Here is an 8,173-nt window from a genome sequence, read left to right on the forward strand (position 1 = left end):
GTCGTGGTCGAGCAGGTCATGGAAGTCGTGGGGGACTATTTGTATATTCCTGAGTAGCACCAATCGACTGAACCTTTTGAAACTGCGATGCTATCAATAATGTTTTAGGGAGTTATATCGATAGGGTTGTTATGGCTGGTAATAATGAAATAGCTAGATAAAAGAAAATTCAAATTATACTAATAAAAGCCTTGTAAGAAAATGATAAATAAAGACAAAAAGAAATGCAAAAATAAAAATAAAATAAAAAGAAAAAACATATTAAAAAATAAATGGACTTAAAATTTCTCATCGACAGTTGAATTGTGAGGTGGTGGTGCTGGAGGCGATATGTGCAAATCCTGGCAAATTTGTTATAAAGTCGCCTTGATGCTGTCAAATCATTGAGTGCAATATTGCTCAAAGTGATTAAGGTGGTCAGAAACTTCAGACAATGAAGCAGCCATATGAACTGGTCGGTGACTTGATGGTGGCTGAGAAGATGGGTCCTCTTGAAATGCAGGGATTTCATCAGGAATATCCTCAGCGTCATCCTCATTAGTAGCTTGTGCAAGTCGGTATTGAGGAGGATTGAACCCACGACAGTGCTCTATCATCCTCATATGGAGCATACTTTGGATGCCCTGTAGGGACATCTGGCCGATGAGTGTGAGCGATGAGGATTGCGCCAATGTGTTTAGGAGTCCAAAGTATCGAGCTAGTCGAATCACGTACGGGCCAATGCTGATGACTCCCTTTCGGTGTCGCTCGGTTTGATGGTGGAAAGCAAAGGCGATGAAGTATGCGAGATCAAAAACATGTCCTTACCTCATGCTCCACAGGAAGTATGCATCGTGAGTGTTAACGACATTGGTGCTCTCTCGTGATGTGGAGATATCACAGAGCTGGAGTTGGAGCTACAGTTGATGCCTTTGAGTGGTTGGGGTCATAGATGCCTGTAGCAGGCATAAAGACTGCCCAACATGATGAAGGTGTATAATGGATGTGGTGGTGAAGGTGGGGAAAATTGTCGACTTCCATAAAATTGTCTGTATAGAGTCCCAAGACAGCTCCAAATTTTAGGACACTCAACTGTCGTACTAGACCGCCAAGGCATAATTGGATTGTTCCTGGGTTGTCGTACTCTACCATAACTGTTTGCAACTGAAACGTCGAGCATAGTTCCAAAGTAAACTCTAGACACGTCAGCTCGATGATATAAAAAAAGCAGTCCTACGGAGCGGTGGTGAGGAGGGCCCGAGCCGAATCGATGCAACGGCCTACATTAAGAGGTCTGGCATATATAATCTTAAATAATTCTTCCTGGGGCCCTAGTGGAAATTAAAGGGATGGATGGTGGATCTCAGTGGTGGCACTCGAAGAGGTTGCACTTGGTCCCTTTCGCTTTTTTGAAGCGGGGACTGCTGCCTTTTTCCCGCGAGTATTTGTCATGATGTCTTGCAAAAGTAAACATAGAATTCAATTTAGACAAATCAACATAATGGGCAAACTAGGAAGCAACCAAATTTAACTTTTAATCAAGCAGATAAAATAAGTAGACTCTTAACCCCTAGTAGAAACTAACTAAATGATTACTGAATATAAATGAGCAGTAAAATATGTATTAAATCAACAAACAAATGACCCTAAAATATAGATGTAGAGTACTACGAACGTTTAAACTTAACTTAGGCATAAAAGCATCAACAAGAACCAATAATATCAGTGGAGCAATAACAATGTTTTGAATTAATAAGATAAACAGGGGTAAAGTAATAAGAATAATAATACTAAAAATACCAAAAGTAATAAAATAACTAAAATACTGTAAAACACTTAGGGGTACAAAAGAGGGAACCGATAGTGGTGGTCGGTGGTGGCCGCTGCGGTGGATGGTGGTTGAACGGTTAGTGTTACTGGGTGAAGATATGGGTGGTTGTGTGAGTGGAATGGGGGAAAAGAGAGGAAATGAGAGGTTTTTTGGCTATGAGGGGGGTAAACAAAGATGAAAATAGGAGAAGGGGCAAGTGTGAGGAAGAAAGGATAGTGGGGAAAGTTTATTGATGGCGGCTCGTCGGAGAATAGTGGTTGGAGTAGAAGGAGTTGTGACTTGCGGCGGCTGTAGGGGAGATGAATAGTAAAGGGAGTGAAAGGGATTAATAGTGGGATTTAAATAGGGGTGGAGAGAAATTAGGGTTAGGAGAGGGGAATAAAAAAGGGCCATGGTCGTGCTAACCCCGTGTTGGTCCACACGGTCATGACCCACGATCGTGTGGTGTGCTCTTAGCCCGTGTTTTTCGTGAAATTTTAAGTCAGTGTCACACACGGCCCCTTGGACACGCCCGTGTGCACGTTCATTTTTCTCCCACGCCCATGTTATGTACACCACGCCCGTGTTCATGTCTTATGCTTGTGGTCTGATGATTTAAGTCAGTATTGCACACAGCCTGTGGACACGCCCGTGTGTCTAGGCCATGTGACCCACACTGCTACATCATACGGCCATGTGGTGCTTCATTCACTTCTCCCACGCCCGTGGTAGGTTCAACACGCCCGTTTCTAGTAATCAAGATTGCGCACGGGTTTTGGGCACGACCGTGGCTTAAGCCCGTGTGGTATTTTGACTTGTTGGAAGTTTTAGTTGTTTGTGCAATTTCCCACACGGCCTCAAGCACGCCCGTGTTCATGACTGTGTGGCATCCACGATTGCCTCGCACGGCCGTGGTGATTTAACGTATGCCGTATCTCTACTGATTTAATTGGGAAATTAAAGTGCAGTTTCACCACAATTTGGGACACGCCTGTGTCCCTAGCCGTGTGATGCACACGGTCGTATAGCACGGTCGTGGCTATTTATCGCAGCCCGTGTGTCATCCTGTCTTGGGGAAAATGTTTGTCCTGTTTTAGCACGACCATGGCCACACCCGTGTCTCCTAACCGTGGTGATCTAACGGCCTTGAGCACGCCTGTGTGCTAGGCCGTGTGTGCCAAGAATACCTATTGTTAGATTGTAAAACAAATAGAAAAACAAACTAAAGTTACTTAGTGGGGTTAGTGCTCGGCTTGCCTCCCGAAAAGCGCTTATTTAGAGTCTAAGCTCGACTTTACCTTGTGGGTATGTTAGGCCGGTTCGTAGAGCCATAGCTCCTCTCTATTGTTTTTAAAATCCTCACCGTTATAAAGTTTGAGATGATGTCCATTTACCTTGAAAGTGCCTTGGGTTGGGTGACTTACCTCTATTGTGCCATATGGATAAATAGTGTGGACTACGAAAGGACCTGACCATCGTAATTTAAGCTTTCTAAGAAACAATTTGAGCCTTGAGTTGTATAACAGGACAAGATTTCCTATTTCAAATGCTTGTGTTGCTTTAATCGAGCATCATGGCGGCGCTTTGTTACTTCCTTGTATAATTGTGAGTTCTCATAGGCATTAGCTCGCCATTCATCTAACTTTTTCAGCTATATCAATCTCTTTTCACCTGTGAGTTTGGGATCAAAGTTCAGAAAATTTATACATAGAATGCTTTATGTTCTAGTTTAAACAATAAATGACAACTCTTCCCATAAACAAGTCTATAAGGAGATGTTCCTATGGGGGTCTTAAAAGCAGTTCCATAGACCCATAAAGCATCATCTATTTTTTTTGCCCAATCCTTTCTGTTTGACTCTACAGTCTTTTCTAGGATATATTTGAGCTCTCGGTTCGCGACTTCGACTTGTCCATTAGTTTGAGGATGGTAAGGGGTGGATGTTCTATGGTAAACTCCATATTTCTTAAGGATTTTATCAAATTGAGCATTACAAAAATGAGTACCCCTATCACTGATAATTTTTCTAGGTGTTCCAAATCGAGAGAAGAGTTTCTTAAGGAACCTTACCACCATTCTAGCATCATTAGTAGGTAAGGCTTGGGCTTCCACCCATTTAGACATATAATCAATGACTACTATGATATATTTATTCCCAAATGAGCTAGGGAATGGACCTATGAAGTCAATACCCCATATATCAAATATTTCACATGAAAGTATGTACGTTTGAAGCATTTCGTCACGTTTAGAGATATTACCTATTCGTTGGCATTTATCACGAGAAGTAACATACCTGTTGGCGTTTTTGAATAGTGTGAGCCAATAAAAACCCGATTCGAGTGTTTTATGTGCGGTCCTAGTCCCACTGTAATGTCCTCCAGTCGGTCTTGAGTGGCAATGTTCCAAGATTCTAACGCATCTTCTAATGACTTTATCTGCACATATACGAAAAAGAAAAGGATCTTCCCAAAAGTAGTTTTTCACATCAGTAAAGAAGCGTTTCTTTTGCTGATGTGTCAACCCTTTGGTGCAACGTTAGCAGCTAAATAATTCACAATGTCTGCAAACCAAGGTTCCTCACAGTCAGATATTGCAAAGAGTTGTTCTTCAGGGAATGAGTCATTTATTTCCTGTTCGCCAAGTCCTTTGAGATGTGGGTTTTCCAATTTAGACAGATGATCTGCTGTAAGATTTTCTACTCCTTTCTTATCTTGAATTTCTAAATCGAATTCCTGCAACAATAAAATCCATCTTATTAGTCGAGGTTTTGCATCTATTTTAGTAAGGAGGTATCGAAGAGCTGAATGGTCAGTCTAAACAAAAACTTTAGATAATATTAAATATGGTCTAAATTTATCGGATGCAAAAACCACAGCCAACAATTCTTTCTTAGTCGTCGTATAATTTTCTTGTGCGGTTGTCAAAGTTTTGCTAGCATAATAGATTGGTTGAAAATGCTTGTCTTTCCGTTGTCTAAGAACAGCACCCACTGCAAAATCACTCGCATCACACATTAGTTCAAAGGGTAGATTCCAATCAGGTGCAACTACAATTGGATCATTAATTAATTTATCTTTAAGAGTATTAAATGCTTCTAAACATTCCTGACTGGAACTGAAAGACACATCTTTTTCTAGTAAATTTGTTAGAGGCTTAGCTATTTTAGAAAAATCTTTAATAAACCTTCTACAAAGTCCAGCATGACATAAAAAGCTTCGAATAGCCTTAACTGAACTAGGGGGAGGTAATTTCTCAATAATTTCAACTTTTGCTTTGTTAACCTCGATTCCCTTGCTAGAAATTTTGTGGCCTAACACAATCCCTTCACGAACCATGAAGTGACATTTTTCCCAATTCGGTACTAGGTTTGTTTCCTCACATCTCATTAGCACTCGTTTTAAATCTTTAAGGCAAAGATGGAAAGAGTTATTGAATACTGAGAAGTCATCCATAAATACCTCCACAATGTCTTCCACGAGTTCATAAAAAATGGCCAACATGCATCGCTGAAAAGTAGCATGAGCATTACATATTCCAAAAGGCATTTGTCGATAAGAAAATGTACCGTATGGACATGTAAATGTCGTTTTCTCTTGGTCCTCAGGAGCTATTGGGATTTAGAAATAACCAGAGAGTCCATCTAGGAAGCAATAATACATATGCCCAGATAATCTTTCCAACATTTGATCAATGAATGGTAAAGGAAAGTGGTTTTTTCTTGTGGCATCATTTAATTTCCTATAGTCAATGCAAACTCTCCATCCTGTGATTGTTCACGTTGGAATTAATTCGTTCTTCTCATTGGCCACAACAGCCATGCCTCCTTTCTTAGGAACAACCTGCACAGGGCTCACCCAAGAACTGTCAGAAATAGAATAAATAATTCCAGCATCTAGAAGTTTAATTACCTCAGCTTTTACAACTTCTTTCATGTTGGGATTCAGTCGTTTTTGAGCTTGCACACAAGGTTTATATTCATCTTCCATTAAAATTTTATGTGTGTAAAAAGAAGGACTGATCCCTCTTATGTCAGAAATCTTCCAAGCTATGGCTCTTTTGTGCTCCTTCAACACTTGGAGTAACTCGTCCTTTTCAATTGGCTATAAATCTGAAGCAATAATACTGGTAATGTGGAATTATTTCCAAGAAACACATATTCTAAGTGATCTAGCATTTTCTTTAATTCCAATTTAGGAGGTTCTTCAATAGAGGGCTTTCATTTTAATTCATTATTTACCTCAATACCCTCATAGCTCTTCTGTCTTAGTGAAGGCTCATTGGAATTTAGTTAAGCTTTTATCTTACCTATCATAGAATCATCATCGTTTACCTCCTCTCCTTGGGTAAGACACAGTTCCAACATGTCCTTATATACGATTTCCTGTAGAGAATCTTGAGTAGCATGATCAATAGAATCAATAAAATAACAGGAGTTATCTTGTTCCCTAGAAAATCTCATAGCATCATAAATTTTAAAAATAATTTCTTTTTCACCTACCCTAAGCACAAGCTTACCATCACCCACATCAATAACAGCCCTAGCAGTGGCTAAAAATGGGCGACCTAAAATTAAAGGCACCTCAACGTCCTCGTCTATGTCAAGCACAACAAAATCAATAGGGAATATGAATTTATCTACTTTTACAAGTACATCCTCTATAATACCCCTAGGATATTTAACGGATTTGTCGGCTAGTTAAATACTCATCCTAGTAGGTTTTGGTTCCCCAAGGCCAAGTTGCTTGAACATTTTGTAGGGCATCAGATTAATGCTAGCGCCTAAATCAGCTAGTGCCTTCTCAACATTTAAACTACCAATTAAGTAGGGAATAGTAAAATTTCCTGGATCTTTCAGTTTGGTTGGTAGTTTATTTTGGAGTATAGCCGAGCACTCCTCGTTGGGTTCCATTGTAGACAATTCTTCAAACTTCCTTTTATTTGTTAGAAGCTCCTTCAAAAATTTTGCGTATGTAGGCATCTATGAGATAACTTCAACAAAAGGTAAGTTAATATGTAACTGTTTAAAAAGTTCAAGAAATTTACCAAATTGTGCATCCATACGGTATTTCTTCAACTTTGTTGGGTACGGGATTGGTGGTTTATATTCCCTCAAAACCGATTTTTCATTTTTTTTGGGTTTCACCTTTTCATCTTCTTTTCTGTCAGCTTCTGGTGGCAGCTTCTTTGCATATTCAGTTAACACCTTCCCACTCCTTAATGTAACTGGTTTCACATGCTCTTTTGGATTTGGTTCGTTGTTACTAGGTAGACTCCCCAGTGGTCTCTTGAAATCATCTTAGCCAGCTGTCCTATTTGATTTTCAAGCCCTTGAATTGATGCTTGCTGATTTTTAAGTGCAGTTTCAATGTTCTAAAAATGAGTCTCCGCTACTGAAATAAAATTTGTCATCATCTCCTCATGGTTCGGCTTTTTCTCTTACTGGTAAGGTTGTTGTTGGAAGCCTGGAGGGGGTGGTGGTCTTTGATTGCCTTGGCCTTCTCATGAGAAATTTGAGTGGTTCCTCTAACCTGCATTGTAAGTGTTTCTATAAGGATTATTTTGAGGCTGAGGATTATTACCCATATAATTCATTTGCTCGTTCTCCATGTTAGGGCCGTAGGATGGATATTCTAAATTGCTCGTTCCACCTCCACTTGCATCGCACTGCATTACTAGATGAACTTGTGTAGAGCCAAGTAAGCCATCAAATTTTCTATTCAAAAGTTCTACCTGATTGGAAAGTATAGTAATCGAATCAACGTTAAAAAAGTCAGCTGCTTTTTTTGGCTTTGTCCTCATGACTTGCCACTGATAATTGTTCAGTGACATGTTTTCTATGAACTCATAAGCCTCTTTAGGTGTCTTATTATTGATAGTTCCACCAGCAGCTGTATCGATCATTTGTCTAGTTGAGGGATTTAAACCGTTTTGGAAAGTTTGAACTTGTCGCCAAAGAGGTAAGCTATGGTGAGGGCACCTTTTCAATAAATACTTATATCTCTCCCATGCATCATAGCGTGTTCATAAATACATCTGCATAAAAAAAGAGATATCATTCCTTAACTTAGCTGTTTTGGCTAGTGGAAAGTATTTAAGTAAAAATTTTTCCGTCATTTGTTCCCAAGTAGTGATTGACCCTTGTGGTAACGAGTCCAACCACTGTTTAGCCTTATTCCTTAATGTAAAGGGAAACAACCGAAGGCAAATGACATCATCAGAAACACCATTAATCTTAAAAGTGTTGCAGAATTCCAAAAAATTTGCTAAATGAGTGTTTGGATCCTCATCCTATAAACCATCAAACTGAACAAACTGTTGTATCATTTGAATTGTGTTAGGTTTCAGTTCAAAATTATTTGCAGCAACAACAGGTCTAACTAT

General features: G+C 39.6%; 1 non-coding gene across 1 annotated transcript; it reads left to right on the forward strand.

Moving 5' to 3' along the window:
* The first annotated feature begins 7,751 nt into the window (after positions 1–7,751).
* Positions 7,752–7,858, forward strand: LOC121230957 (small nucleolar RNA R71). Its single transcript, XR_005929029.1, has one exon. It is a non-coding gene; the product is annotated as a small nucleolar RNA R71 (small nucleolar RNA).
* Positions 7,859–8,173: the final 315 nt, after the last annotated feature.

The sequence above is a fragment of the Gossypium hirsutum genome, chromosome A06 (genome assembly GCF_007990345.1).
Source record: "Gossypium hirsutum isolate 1008001.06 chromosome A06, Gossypium_hirsutum_v2.1, whole genome shotgun sequence".
Lineage (NCBI taxonomy): Eukaryota > Viridiplantae > Streptophyta > Magnoliopsida > Malvales > Malvaceae > Gossypium > Gossypium hirsutum.